This window comes from Tursiops truncatus, chromosome 10, assembly GCF_011762595.2.
Source record: "Tursiops truncatus isolate mTurTru1 chromosome 10, mTurTru1.mat.Y, whole genome shotgun sequence".
In the NCBI taxonomy this organism is placed as follows: Eukaryota; Metazoa; Chordata; class Mammalia; order Artiodactyla; family Delphinidae; genus Tursiops; species Tursiops truncatus.
This window is the reverse complement of record NC_047043.1, coordinates 32,294,711-32,310,664: the sequence shown is the minus strand read 5'-3', so window position 1 is coordinate 32,310,664 and position 15,954 is coordinate 32,294,711. Positions and strand designations below refer to the sequence as shown.

The 15,954-nt window shown below is 46.7% G+C and overlaps 1 protein-coding gene across 20 annotated transcripts in view; it reads right to left on the bottom strand.

Moving 5' to 3' along the window:
• TRERF1 (transcriptional regulating factor 1) overlaps window positions 1-15,954 on the bottom strand; it is a 296,865-nt gene that overhangs the window by 50,157 nt on the left and 230,754 nt on the right. The gene's annotated exons all lie outside the window — the stretch shown is intronic.

Here is a 15,954-nt window from a genome sequence, read left to right as displayed (position 1 = left end):
CACACCCAGCGCCCTGGGCCGAGCTGAGCTGCCGGGAGGGCCTCCAGCAGGTCAGCAGCACGGACTGGCTTCCTCTGCAGGGGATGGGAGCGGGGTGGCCAGCACTGTGCCCTGGGACCGCATCCCCGGTGCTGCCCAGGATTCCAGCTAGGCTGTGCGGTTAGAGGATCGATTCCCAAATGCAGCAGCTGGCTCGGCTTCGGTCTGTGACCTTGAAGACATTAGACTGTACAAAAAACAAATGCCCCTTCTTTCTGGAAAGCAGCTCACAGTTCACTGGGTAACAAAGTCTGTGATGCTCCCTTGTGTGTGAAGTAACTGCATGAAGGTTCTCGTGCTCGGCTGTCTGTCAGTCTCTCTCGGCCCTTCTCTCTGCGGTTCAGACAGGAGGTACCCTGGGTTATGACGTCAGAGCCACACTTGGGCATCCTGTCAACACAGGGCCCCATTCTGGGGCGATGCCAAGGCCCTTCTGGCTCAGGGTTCTAAGACTTTGGGGGGAATTCTGGGAGTCAAGAAACAAGCCAGAAAGGAGGACCTCTGATGCCTGGGGCTGGAGGCCTTCCCACCGGCACGTCTTGAGTAAGAGTCACTCCCTCCTCCAGGCCCCTGTGGACCAGGTTCTGGCGGATCATCCTCACCCTGCCCCCACCTTCCCAGCGGGGGTGAACTCTCCAAGGGCAGCTGGAGGTGCCTCTTGCTCATCTCTGGGACCCAGCCCATGCCTCACATCTGGCACTACGCTAAGCAAGTGTTTGCTTGAGGGAGCCAGACAGAGGACCTCACAGCTCCCCTCACATCCCCCGTCGCCCTGGAGCCCCTGGACTGAGGTTTGACTCAGTGACTTGGCTGCCCCTGGCGATGTCTCCTTTGTCCTAGTGCCAAGTGAGGGAGGCCGGCCTTCTCAATCAGATGAGGGGGCACCCTGAGCGAGCTCCCAGGGCCCGTGGGAAGTTGCTGAGGGAGGAGAAGCAAAGGGTGAACAGACCCAGGGATTGAATTGGGAAGACATCCTGCAGGAGACAAGCCGATGGGAGCTGCCGAGACCAGTTTTGTCAGGAAGATCTTGTTCCAAATGATAGCGAGCGCCAAGATCGAGGAAGAATGCCTGCTTTAATTTACAGATGCTTCTGGGAATTCAAGTATTATTACAGAAGAAAGTTGGAAGTGAACATGCACCTGAGATTCCCGCTGTTGAAGTTCTGTGTGCGATGGTGGGAGGGCCACAGAGCTTGGCTTCCATCTACCCAACAGCTACTGAGAAGCCTCAGGGAATCAAGAGGGTGTCTTGCCCTTTTCTGGGTTTGCTCCCTCCTCTGGTGATCCTTTATATCCCTCCTGGGAAGCCCCCAAGCCTGTCTGGACTCGCTCAAGACAGATATCCCATTTGTCATTGGCCCTCATCATCTCACTGCCTCAGTTTCTTGCCAAATAAGCCTCCCTCGGCTGCTATAAGACCAGAGGGCCGAAGTGATGCATCCACCAGGGGCCCCGGCGGCTGAAGTGAGCAGGCAGACATGGGGCCCCTGGAGCCTGGGGGCCTCGGGGAAAGTGAGGACCAAGCCCTGGATGAAGGATCTGCAGGCCCAGACACGCATCCTTCTGTTTGTGTGAAACGTCACTCCTCCAGGCCAGTCCTCAGACCAGAACCAGACCAGAACCTTGGGTGTTCTATTTTTCAACCAATGCTAGATTTTAAGTTCTTTAGGAGCAGGACTGTCTTCATACCTCTGCCTTTACATCTCTCTCTCCCTTCTCCACTGTGCCACGAGCAGCGTGTCACTCAAAGCAGACCCACTCGGTGTTTATGGAATGCAGCCAACAAGTTTGTCAAACTTCTCTTTCTCTTTTGCATTCACAGGTCACATCTAATGAACTGATGTATCTAACAGTAACAAGGACAACGGGCACAAGCAGGTTTGGGAACGTAGCTGATGCTCACTCAGCCCCCAACCTCATTTGGGGCAGGGGGTGCTATGTGTGTGGGTGTCTGGGAGAAGGTGGCGAGGTAGGAGTTGGTTAAAGACTCCTGTGTCTGCATGTGAATGTGCCTTGGGAGCTTCAATACACTACAAAAAAGCATGATGTCAAAAAATCTACAAACAATAAATGCTGGAGAGGGTGTGGAGAAAAGGGAACCCTCTTGCACTGTTGGTGGGAATGTAAATTGATACAGCCACTATGGAGAACAGTATGGAGGTTCCTTAAAAAACTAAAAATAGAATTACCATATGATCCAGCAATCCCACTACTGGGCATAGACCCAGAGAAAACCATAATTCAAAAAGAGTCATGTACCACAATGTTCATTGCAGCACTGTTTACAACAGCCAGGACATGGAAGCAACCTAAGTGTCCCTTGACAGATGAATGGATAAAGAAGATGTGGGACATACATACAGTGGAATATTACTCAGCCCTAAAAAGGAATGAAATTGAGTCATTTGATGAGACGTGGATGGATCTAGAGACTGTCATACAGAGTGAAGCAAGTCAGAAAGAGAAAAACAAATATCGTATATTAACGCATGTATGTGGAACCTAGAATAATGGTATAGACGAACCGGTTTGCAGGGCAGAAGCTGAGACACAGATGTAGAGAACAAACATATGGACACCAAGGGGGGGAAACCGCGGTGGGGTGGGGATGGTGGTGTGCTGAATTGGGCGATTGGGATTGACATGTATACACTGATGTGTATAAAATTGATGACTGATAAGAACCTGTAGTATAAAAAAATGAACAAACTAAAAAAACAACTAATACTGAACTTTCTTTGGGTTATCTGTATGGAAATATGTTAACATAAATGTTTCAGACATTACATGAAATTTCTAAAAATCTTATATGTTCTGGTATAATGTTATAAGTCATAATTCTAGTTATTACTTTAAAATGTATATCTCAGAAATAAGTAAATTTCCTTGTCAATTGCATTATTATGAACTTTCCTCAAATCTTTAACCATGGTCATTTTTAAGTCTTTTGTCATTTACAGACTGTTCTGGGTGTACTCTGATGCTTTTGCAAAAATGTTCCTATAGAAGGGTTTCATCTTCAAGGAATTCATGGAAAAGACTCTGACAAGTACAGGTTTCTGGTAACTGACTATACTGCTGAACTGAATGAATAAGCATTTTCAGAACTCTAATGGAAAACTGATGGATTCATAAAAGTGCTAACAAAAGATCAAGATGAAAAAAAAATTAATTACATGGGACTGAGGGAACTGATGAGAATGATTATAATTTTTGTGACTTTCTGTTTGAAGTAAAAAAAAGAAAAAATCCCACAAGGACTCAGAGGCAAAAAGTATACAAATCAATTTTCGCTGCAAAGTAAAGGAGCTGTTACAGTGGAGGATTCCTGGACTGAATGTCAATATTATGACATAGTATGAGTGTGTTTCGTGTTTGGTAACTGCAATCATTGTTGCTTTTGTTGTGGCCATCCATTTACAACGCTTGGTGTCAGTTTATTTATCTCTTGTAAAAATAAAATACAGTGTGTGTGTGTGTGTGTGTGTGTGCGTGTGTGTGTGTGTGTGAAAAAAAAAGATGTGGCACATATATACAATGGAATATTACTCAGCCATAAAAAGAAATGAAATTGAGTTATTTGTAGTGAGGTGGATGGACCTAGAATCTGTCATACAGAGTGAAGTAAGTCAGAAAGAGAAAAACAAATATTGTATGCTAACACATATATATGGAATCTAAGAAAAAAAAATTGTTATGAAGAACCTAGGGGCAGGACGGGAATAAAGACACAGACCTACTAGAGAATGGACTTGAGGACATGGGGACGGGGAAGGGTAAGGTGGGACAAAGTGAGAGAGTGGCATGGACATATATACACTACCAAATGTAAAATCGATAGCTAGTAGGAAGCAGCCGCATAGCACAGGGATATCAGCTCGGTGCTTTGTGACAACCTAGAGAGGTGGGATAGGGAGGGTGGGAGGGAGGGAGATGCAAGAGGGAAGAAATATAGGGATATATGTATATGTATAGCTAATTCACTTTGTTATACAGCAGAAACTAACACATCATCGTAAAGCAATTATACTCCAATAAAGATGTTAAAAAAAAAAAGAAAACAAAAGTCATGATGTCGCTGAATGACACCTTCCTGCACTGTTCTCTGTGCATTTCTGCTTTTTTGTTGTTGTTGTTGTGTTGCATCACTTGCGGGATCTTACTTCCCCGAAGAGGGATAGAACCCGGGCCCAAAGAAGTGAAAGCACTGAGTCTTAACCACTGGACCGCCAGGGAATTCCGTCTCTGTGCATTTCATGTGTTAGTTATGTGTCTTCAGGTCAGGCACAGACCCTCTGGGGGCCAAGAGTTGGATTCCCCATGGTGCTCAGAGCAGAGCTGGGTGGTGTAGGGCCTCGGTGAACATTTTCGGACATGAGTGGAACTCTTTTTTCCAAAGGCCTTCAAGGTAGGATTTCTGACAAAGCTGACATCTAGACATCACATTTTAGGAAAAGAATGAGGAAAGGCAGATCTCTAAGATCTCTTTTACGTGCCTGTTTAACCCCCAGAGGAGCTGTTTGGGATAGAAACCGCCAGCCCGAGCCCCCAGCTGCTCCTGGCCGAGCTGAACCCCCCAACAGTTTAGGGGGCATGTAGAACCCACTGCGTGCCAATGGGGGAAGAGGCCAAAGCCTATGACTTGAACCCAAAAAGTGTCTGTCTCAGCAGATAACTCTAATCTCCTTCACAGAGAACACCGGGGGACTACAGGTATTTACCACCTCCACTTCCTGACCCTCAAACAAATGTCCATCCCTCCACCTGTGCTCTAACTCCTCTCTCTTCACTCATCTTAAATACTGGAGAAACATGGGACCCCCAAGAGCTCACCTCCCCCACTTGCAGTAGGCTATCAATTCCTGTTGCCGCCTCCTCTATAGCATTCCCTGACCATCTCCTCTCATCCCCACTGCCTGGTCCATGGAAGAGCCCTTTACAGCTGGTCCTGCCCCCTCCAGTCTACTGTCCACTCAGCAGCTCTGTCCACGCCACCCTTCTGCTTCAAACCACCCACGTGTCCTCTGCCCACAGGAGAAGCATCCAAAGAGCTCAGGCTGGCACAGGGAGCCCCTCATGATTTGGCCTCACCTCCCTTTCCAATGATTTACCCAACCATTCACCCATATACACTCTGAGCGCCCCCCCCCCCCATGGAGCCACACAGAATCTCCAGAATACTGGTCCCTCTGCCTAAAACCCCCTTTTTCCCATTCTGCATCTTCTCAACCTACTAGTTCCTGTTCAAACTTATCTTTTATGAAGGCTTCCTTGATTCTCAGCCATTCAGTGTAACGAGGTATTTACTGAGTGCCCACTATGTACCAGGGGACACCACGAGGGGGTTGTATGACATGGTGTCAGCTCTTGTGGTGTCAGGGGCTTGCCGTCTGGGGTGGGGGGAGCGTCAGACAATGACAAATCTATGACTGCGATGAGTGGTTGTAATAGAGGGCTCAGCAGAAAGGTCAGGGAAGGATCCTCTGTGGAAGTCACAGTGATACTGCAATCTGCAGGATGAGAAGCACTTAAATAAGGAAAATAGAGCATGGAAAGCTGCCTCCCAGATAAATTCAAGGATAACACAGGCAAAGGCCCTGTGGCAGGTGGGAACACGGTGGACACAGGAACTAAGAGAAGGCCAGAGTGGCCAGGATAGGCGCATGGCAATGAAAATGGAGAGAGGGCAGGGGCCAGACCACCCCAGGTTCTTGAAGGTAAGGAGTTTTATCTTTATACCAAGAGCAATGGGGAACGATTCAAGTGTTTGGATGTGTGTATGTGATGTATGATGTATGTATGTGTGTGTGTGTGTGCATGTACAAGCATGTGTGACTGATCAGATTTCCATGTTGAAAAGGCCACAGGATAGACCAGAGGTCAGCAAACGTTTTCTGTAAAGGGCCAGAAAGTATATATTGCAGGGTTCACAGCCAGGAAGCAAAATCGAGGCTATGATGTAGACGCTTACAGAGTAAGAGAAAAAACAAATTTCTGCAAACTTTTTGAGGCAACTCAAAATATAATAGTAATCGAGTACAATTTAATGTAAATAGATCTACTAATGAGAAGAATGGACTTATTTTTTAGAGGGATAACGTTTTGCTTAATTGGGTTCAAAGTCAGTGCCGCGTATCATCAAATGTTTACATGCACAAGCCATGTTTAGCTCACGGGCTCTACAAAATCAGGCAGTGGCTGGGTTTGGCCCATGGACCATAGTTTGTGGACCCCTGGTCAGAACAGACTGGAGGAGGGTGAGTGAGGATATGGGGAGCGGGACTCGACTTAGCGATGGTCCAGGCCAGGCAGCTTGGATGTGGGTGGTGATGGAGGGGCATGTGGGGGTGAAGCTGATAGGACTTAGTGATGAGATGGCCAGGGGGGTGTGGGAGGGAGGAGTGTCAAGATGATGCCTAGATTCGCATCTGTGAAGACGGAGCACCACGAAAGCTGTTTCACTGGAGCTGTCACAGAGGCAGCTGGACTGAGGGCTCCAAGGCTCAAGAGAGGTTGGTGAGTCCCCTGACACAGGCAGTAAGTGAAGGCAGGGATGGGAGGAAGAATGCCTGGAGGGCAAGTGAGAATGGCAGGACTCAGGTTGCGTGTCTTTATTACACCCCTTAGAGCACTGGTCCCAGCTGCTTTATCCGCATCCACCATCAAACTGAGACCTCTTCCAAGGAGTGCCTCATCAACTCTGTCTACTGTGGTCAGCATAATACAGGGCACCCACTGGGTGCTAAGGACACAAAAGAGGGAGAGAAAGAGAGAGGAAGGGGAGACCTTTTGCTTCCACAGGCTCACATGGAGAAGACCCCCCCCCACTCAATTCACAATGGAAGCCCACTTCCCATTCCTACCCTAAGGGCTGACCATCTCCCTGGCTAACCTTCCACAGGAGCTGCTTTCCATAGGGGTCATGGGACCTTCACTTAAAATCATTCAAGTGTGTGTGCGCGCACACACGTACACACAAATCTCCTCCCCACCAACCCTTGCCACATGATTTGTGGTGATGATGTATTGACAACACGCCCATCAGCTGTCAGCTCAACATGTCTGAATATTACGTTCCCTCACCCAGAACATCTTTTTTTTTTTAATTATAAAAAAGTTAAGTGGCAATCCCACTCATAACAAGGAGGGGAGAAAGGGAAAAAAGCCACAGGTTAAAGAAAATCAATTTTTCTTTTTTTCCCCCTTTCTTTTTGTTCTCTTTCCTTTTCCTGAGCAGAAGAGGGAGAAGCTCATGGCTCCTTCTCTCCAACAGCCCTGGCACGAGGAGGTCAGTGCTGACATGGAGAGTGACCCGCCCTGGCGGCCGTGGGTGTGTCTGCCTGATGTCAGTGGAGCTCACAGCAGACCCGTCCCCCGGGGCCACAGCCACGAATCCTCTGGCCCACGTGGAGTCTCTGGTAGGGACATTGAGGAGTTCATGGGAGGGGGTGCTTGTTCTCATGGCCGACAGTAACATTCTGGAAAGCACTGGACAAAGCACCGACACCCACTATCTTACTTTGTCCCCACAACAAGCCGGTGAGGTCAGAATTGTTTTCTCCATTTGAAAGATGAGGAAATTCACATGCAGGGGACGATGCACTCAAGGCCACACAATTGTGACGAAGGGTTAAACCTCCAGCCCTCTGATGCCAGGATGAGGCTTCTCTGATACCGTGCGGTGTCCTTCATTCACCCATCGCAGATCTGAGTAGCATGAAGCTACTTCCCCCTAGTTGGACCCCTGCAGCGCTCTCCATGTTCTGAAGGGTCAAGGAGAGCTGGCTTATACCCTGGTATAGACACGTCCTGGCCATCAGCTGCAGGCAGCCTCCAACCCTCTAGCATATAGCCGTGAACTTGGAAGTCTGAGAAAGAATCTGATGCACTTTATACCAAAAACCCTTTCTCTTTCCAGGTTTAAAGGGCTAGCTTCAGCGCTCTGGAAATTTTCTTTTCTTGAACTCATCAGGAACTTTTCTCATTGGAGAGAAACACATGGATTACGTGGCAGGCGTTTTCCTCACAGAAACACCCAAAGTACTGGGCTCTGGAGTCAGAAGACCAGAGTTCAAATCATAATGTTCCACTGGCAAAGTGAGAACCGGGCAGGCTGATCTAATCTTTTTTGGGTTTTTTGGAGCCTAAGTATTGACATCTGTCAAAGAGGAATAACACCACCTAATTATTCCAGGTTTTTGGTGAAGATTAAACAGGAGAATGTTCAGGACATGCGTGGTGTCCAGGGAGAACTCACAAAGTCTCACCGCCTGGGTGGGGTTTCTGTTGGTTTGTTTTGACTTGAGTACAGTTGACATCAAGGCTCAATGACTCAGTCATGATTGAATACATTTGGTTATTTGTTTCCTGGGCAACCTTCAGCCCTCCCTTTGTTTCAGTGAGCAGCACGGTGCTCAGGGGCAGAAATGGCTAGAAGTGGACACAGGAAGGAAGAGAGAAAACCCACAGTCGTGTGGGCCCTCCCTGACACCCTCCTGAAAGCACCACTGCATCAGAGGACATTCTCCTTTATCCCTAAAGATCCAGCGTCACCGTGGAAAGGCTGATGTGCGTTTAGCATACTGTTCATCAGGCAGAGGAAGAAGCAGGAGGATACAGATGCCCATGTGACATGCTCATGGGGCAGACTTGCTTTCTGGGGCAGGTGGGTCCCTGCGAGAGAGGCCTGTGGATCTCCATGGGTCAGTGAGACTTGGAGGTGCCTAAGAGGGACTCAGTGTGGCCATGAGTCAGGCCAAGCTCTCTAGTGTGGTTACTGGTAATGAAGGGGGTGTTCTGCTCTCTGGGGTCTGGCTCTCAAGCTGCTCAAGACCCCAGGAGAGGGAAAGAGATGTAATTCTTGAGTGGCCACCTAAAGGTTAGGAATATTTGTGGTTATGATTAAAGCGAGAAGTTGAAAGGTGCTGCCCCAGTTACCCGGAAAGAGACATTTCATTCCCTCCATGATACCAGATAAGGAAATAATCTACTTCCCTTCCTGTTGCAAGGGGGCCCCCAGCTCCCAGACTCCAGGAAATTGGCAGTAACTCTGTCTATATCTGCCGTTTCCTTACTTTCAGTTACAGCCTCCTGGCCTGCTTAAACAACGGCCCCCTTTAAGGAACGTGGGGCACACTGTCTGGCAAGGCTGTACCAAGGCAAGCCTGGGGCGGCCTTGGTGCCCACATCTGCCGCCTGATCTGACGGGCAAACGAGACCCTTCCTGGTGGAAGCTCCGAACCACTCAGTGTCCGTGCCAGCCTCCCAGAAGTTAGGGAGAAGATGAAGCCAACCCTTAACATGTGGGGGGCACCCTCATACCCACTGTCTTTCTGTGAGGCAGCCCAGCAGGAGGCTGTACTCCCATTTTGAGCTAAGCTATGGACGCTCTGAGGGGGGAAGAGATTTCCAAAGGACCACATGTGCCAGGAAGAAGCCAACCTGAGGGAGACAAGAGCAGAGGTCTCTGGTCCTCGGCCAGAGGTACCCCCCAGAACCACAAAGGACCACGACTAAAACAAGAGCCTCCACGTGACTTGAGTGTTCTCCAAAAGCGCAAACAAGAAGGCAACAAGGAAATGCAAAGAAACAAGCCTCTATTTATTTCTATCTCACCTATAAAAACGTCACAAAAACGTCTCTGAATTGCTCCCATTTGCCCTCCTGCTTCTCCCCCTCCACTCTCCATCTTCTGGACCTAAACCAAGCCTCCCCCTCTCCTCTGGATCATGTGCACATAGATTATCTCCCTCTTCATGGGACACTCACAGGAAATTTAAACATTCTCAGACGGGGCTCTTCTAAGCCCACTTCCCCTGCCCTCCACCCCCTACCCAGTTGCTGCGTATTCAGGAAATGCAAACCCAATATAAAGATAACCCGGGCCAAACAGAAAAGGAGACTGGCCCTGCGACCTTGTTGGGCAAATGACTTCCTCTCCCTGCATCTCAGACTCAGCATCTGCAGAATGAGGAGGCTGGACCTGACGGACTGCAAGGAGGTCCCTCTGGCTCTGACCAGCAAGGGCTTAGCTGGATGAACCTCCCAGACCCTGCCTGTCTCTGGGACACCCAGCAACCTTGAGGCAGGATACTGAGGCAGTATGGTTTTCCACCACTGACAGCCGAGCCCTAAGGACCCTGGTCCCCTGGGGGGAAAGAACACTGGGAATCAGGACACCTGGATGTCCGTCTCGGTTCTGCGGTATTTTGGAAAAGGAACTGAGTGAGTCGGGGAGGTTATCAGGGCAGACTTAAGCTCAGTTAGAGTGTTTTAATTTTTTAAAAATAGAATAATCTATATGACGAGTGTAATAAAGATTATGAAAATGGTTTGAGAAACAGGACCACCTAACAGCAAGAAGGAACAGAGAGTCAGTCTCCAGAGAAGCATCTAAAGACTCAGCTTAGAAGCTATTTCTGTTGGATTTTATGAGGCCATGGCAGTGTATGAGTCCCGTGCCCGGGGCACCTCCTTGTTTCTCTATTCACAGTAACCCCGGCTCCCCAAACTCCTCACATACTCCCGAACGTGATGTGTCCCGACTCCCTAGTTCTGCAAACCATCTCCACATCTGCATCTGGGACAACCCCTTGTTTCACTGCGCAGGACTCAGCTGACAAGGAGAACTCAACCTGGGGTGTCGCCCATGAAGAATATTTAATCTACCAGTTGAGCTCCCCGTGGGCGAGGCCAGTTGGATGGTGTAAGTAATCAATCTTGGCTCACAGCTCTGAGTAACTAGAAAGGAGGAGGGACAGGAAGCATGAATCATTATCTGGAGAGAGGCCGTTAATAGACTTTGAGGTTTGCACGCAGGGTGGGGATGGGGTGGGGTTGGGCCTGGCCCCTCAGCTAGGTCGAGAATGTCGGTGGACATCGTCTTGGGAGTCAGCTCCCTCCCTAGTGCAGCAGCATCAATCTTGAGGGTCCTGCAAAACCCCACCCTTCTAAGTATTAGAGCCACACTTGGAAAAGGAAGACAAGTGGTTGACTTGTCTTTGAAAATTATTTGGAAATAATTTTTTCATCCCCACAGCCTGAATTTTTAAAGAAAGTTGTCAATCCCTGTTTTACAAAAGTGAGTTGGTAGCATTTGCAGGGAGATAAAAAGGCAAATGCAAATCCATTCAAGACCACCATGTTCATTGGCCATGCATGACCAGACACAGTTGGGAAACCTGGGGAAGCACAGTCAAACATGATTGCAGGACTTGTCAGGGCACTTGATATGCTAGTGGAGGTGGCTCTCGAAGAGACACCACAGAGGCCATCTGTGGGGCTAGAAGCACTGCACTGGGTCTCACTAGCTCAAGAGAATGCCCATCTCTAAACCTCAGTTCACACCACTTCGACACCCCCAATGTACAAGGTTCCTTTTCCAGCCACCTCACCCTACCTGCCCCACGGGGCCAGCCCCAGTCTTCTTCCTAGCCTTCCCCAGGAAGTCTTCCCTGAGCACTCGAAGGCACCGTGCTGTCCCCCCTGGAAACCTATTCTGAATACCTGGCACTTAATCTTGTGAAGGAGTTTTATCCTTTATGCATTTCTTGGTCATAAAGTCTTTTTAAATGAATAGACTTTTTCAGAGTAGTTTTAGGGTCATAGCAACTCTGCATTTTTCATAACACTTGCCCACTGTACAAAGCCCAGAGTCACTACAAATAGCAGGTGCTAAAAAAGTTGTTGCCTGATAGATATCAAATCAGGAAGTGACACAAATCTGAGTGTAATATAAAGTCACTTACTTATGAGCAGGGAGTGTGTGTTTATAAGCAGTCATGTCAGCTTTAAGAATGGAAGTCAAATGGACAGTGGAGACCACCCATCCTGCCCCTTCTGGACACATGTCCAGCAGAGTCGGTGTGCCATCCACTGACCGGGCTGTGGGCACCACAGGGACAACTCCCCAGCGAGTGATGTCATGAGGTTCCAGAGCTCTCATGGTTCTAAGACAGAAGGAACAGCCTGGAGGGAGGGCTGAGATGCTGAGATGCCCCATCTCTAGGGATGAACATTTCTAGAACCCATGGTTTATAGCCTGTGCAAACACTGGCCAGACCAGTGTGTTCTGCTTTCCCTTTGATTATTTTTAAGAACACCCCAGCGGGGCTGGGAATCCCACATTGACCCTAGACTCCTGCCTCCATTTCCATCACATTTCATAAACCAGCTCTGCCAGCATGAGAGCATCACTGAACAAGGGTGCGAGTCTTGAAGGGGTCTGTTCTTAGTCATGATGGTGTTGAGTACCACGGACTGGGTGCTTGTGATGCTCCAAGCTCCTGTTACAAGCTTTACATACATACATCATCTCATTTCAACCGTGAACAGCTTTGCCTGTGGTCCCCATGTTGCAGATGAAGAAATGGAAGCTCAGAGAGACGAAGCTAGTGAGAGGCAGAGCTAGGTTCAAACTCAGCTCTTTCTCCTGCCCCCAAGCTCAAAACGTCTAACCACTGTGCTCTGTGGCCTCCCCTCTGATGAAAGGCACACAGACAGGAGACAGGAAAACTAACAGCAGGAAGGATGGGGTTGGGGGGTGTAGAAAAGAGGCACAAGGGAAGGGAGAAGAAGGAGAGAGAGCATGAGGACAAGAGGAAGTTGGGGTCTTGTCCTCAACCTTGAGGTGCACATGGGATCTGGCTGCAGGTCCAGGAGGTCTTTGCCAAGTGGGAATGAAGCAGGAAGGTTGCTGGGGACCACGGGAGAAACAAACCACAAAATATGCAGAAGCCATTTCCTCTCTCGAGGAAGATAAACAATAGATTCATAAACAAATTTTACAAAGCTGCCCAACTATTTATTTATTCTGGTAGGAACTTATATCCTCTGTGAGCATAAAGCTAATCCCCCCAAAATTGGTTAAGTTATTCTGAGGAGAGCAAAGGTGGGAAAAGGGGATAGGGGAGGGATATACTCCTTGCCGGTCCATCACCTGCTAGCCCCGTGACTGCAGTCAGTTACGTGTCCTTTCTGAGCCTTGGTTCATTCTTCTGTGAACAAGGAATAGTAATTCCTGCCCCATGGGGCTATGGTAGAAAAGAAAGAAAACAGACCTTCTGGCAATATGGCAGATCAGATACCCTACTTGACCTTCCCAAATGAAACAACTTAACATGCTGTTTAAAATTTAAAATAAAAAGACTGTATACACACTGCTGAACTGGTATAAATGGAAGGATTCTTCGAAGACCAAAAACAAAACCAAAAGCAGGAACTTTGGGATGTAAGCTAGCAGCAAACCTGGCTTTTGCCCTGAGGGTTCCTGCCAAACCCTACAGATTCTAAGTTTCCCATGAGAGCTGCAGAGCGTTCAGGAAACAGGAGGAAAAGCTTAGTTCCTTCATAAAATTGGGACTTCAAAAGGCTCCACCCTCAATGAATGAGAAATAGACCCCCAACACAAAAGGAGACCACGAGGAAACCTGACCTTGGGCTGCGTAGAAATCTGAACCCATAAGCTGGATCTCACACAGATTTGCAGTTTGAATTCATGCTCCTTATGTAACCAGAAAAGCTTTGGGTAGAAAATGAATTTAAAGTGATTTTTGATTGGGAGTGCTCCCAGACAACTAGCAGAAGTTAATGCAAAACGTCTCTGGAAAAATTAACTTCAAGCCATACCTCAAATAGTTCACAAAGGTAAAGTTCTAAGGAAAATGAACAGCTCAAAGAAAATAACAACAACAAGGAAACAAGGCATTATGAGTACTAGCCAGCAGAAGCAACAGACGGCAGAATCAGACCTGCAAAGATTTCAGATTCTCAATTACCAGACATGAAATTCTACTATTTCTAAATAGCAATTTCAATATGTTAAAGAAATCAAGAAGTTTGCAAATATAAGCAAGAAATAAGAGAAAATCACCAAGCAGATTTAAAAAATAATGGACCAGAACTTCTAGAAATGATAAATAAAGAAGCTGAAAAGAAAAAATTTCAGTGGATGGATTAAACAGCATTTGAAACACAGAATAAATTAAATGGAAGACAGGTTGGAAGAAATTATTCAGAGTTCAGCACAGAGGGACAAAGAGGTGAGAAATATGGAATAGAGGTTATGAGATACGGAGAACAGAATGAGAAGGTCCACCATATGTCTAACTGGAGTTCCAAAAGGAGCTATTAGAAAGAATGGGAAAGAGTCAATATTCAAAGAATGAAGGGTGAGAATCCTCCAGAACTGTTGAAAGACACTCATCTTTAGCTCTAGGAATCCCAATGAAACCCGAACTGAATAAAGACAGAGAAACTGACACCTAGCTACATGAGAGAGAAGTGGCAGAACACCAAAGAAAGCAGCAACATCTTTAATGTAACTAGAGGGAAATGCCAGGTCACTTATAAAGGAAGACCAACAGCCAACTTCTCAACAGCAACATTCAGAGCCAGAGGTAGTGGAATAATGGTTTCAGTGACCGAAGAGAAAATATCCAGTAAAGCTACCTTTCAAAATTGAGAGCAAAATATAGTGTCAAGCCAACAAAAACCAAACCAAACCAAAGCAAAAACAACTTGAAAGTTTACCACCAACAGACTCTCACTAAAGGATAATGCTAAAGGGGTTTATTTTAGGCAGAAGGATAATGATCTCCAATTCATGAAAGAATGGTGAGAAAAGATATGGATAAGAATGTGGATACAAACACATCATATAAAACAATGATGTCTAAATTGTAGGGAAAATAACAGGACAGGATGAAAACACAGGATAACAATTGTATATAAATTGGGAGAGGTAGTGGTTAGAATTAAACCAGTTTATGGTTCTTGTGTTTTGGGGGAGGCAGGTAAAGACACTGATTAATTTTAGACTTTGTTAAGTATGCCTGTTAAAATAGATGGGCTTAACATTTGAAAGAACAGATACAGAGCGCATAACTTCCAAATAAGAAGACAGAAGATGGAATGAGGAGGGAAAAACATCTCAACCAAAAAGAAGGAGCAGAAAAAAAACAAATATAAACATGGTTGAAATGAATCCCAATTCATCAGTAAGATACACCTGTTCTAACCAAACAGCATTGCCTTAAAATATACAAAATTTTATACATGAGCAAAATTTTGGGCACTACAAGGAGAAATGGACAAATCCAATGGGAGATTTTTAACATGTCTCTCAATAATGTGTTATTGAGAAGATTAGTCAGACAAAAACAGACAAGGACATATTACAGATGATTTGAACAGCACAATGAACTAGCTTATTTTAATGATCATATATAAAAAACTACTATATATCTAATAATTAGAGAGTACACGCTTTTTCCAGCACTCATAAAACATTTAAGAAAAAAGTTGAAAAGATAAAATATTTAAAAGGAGCACACAGAAATGGTTCAATGCTTATTTCAAACTCTCTCCAAGGATCCATACCTATTTTATCTTAAAAAAGAAAAAGACCCTGTCTTTCTTGTTCACTGAGGTATCTCCAGAGTCTAGTACAGTGACTGTCACAAAGGGGTCTCTTAATATGTCCTGAAGAATGAGTGGCGAACGAAGGATTCTCTGTTGAGGATGGTACCGGCTGAGTGAGCACTGAGGACCAACACTGGAGGTGATGAAGCCCTTTCTAACACGGACGGGACAAGAGGACAAGGTGAGTGGTGCCAGTCTCCAGGGAGAATTTATACAAAAAAGAAAATCAGAGTCACAACAGCCATCTCCAAATCCAAAGAGAGGGTCATGTGGAAGAGTCTTTGAAAGCCCAGTCTTTGTGGGTCCATGTGGCAGAGCAGAGGAGAGAAGATAGAAATTTCAGAGAGGAAGAATTTCTCAATATTAGGAAGAATTTTCTAACAATTCGTTGCTCAACATTGGCCGGGAATTGGCCTGGCTTATCCTCTAAGGCCCTTTATGACCCTGTGTGGGACAGGAGACTGTCCAGGGAGTCCCAGAACATGAGTGGACCAT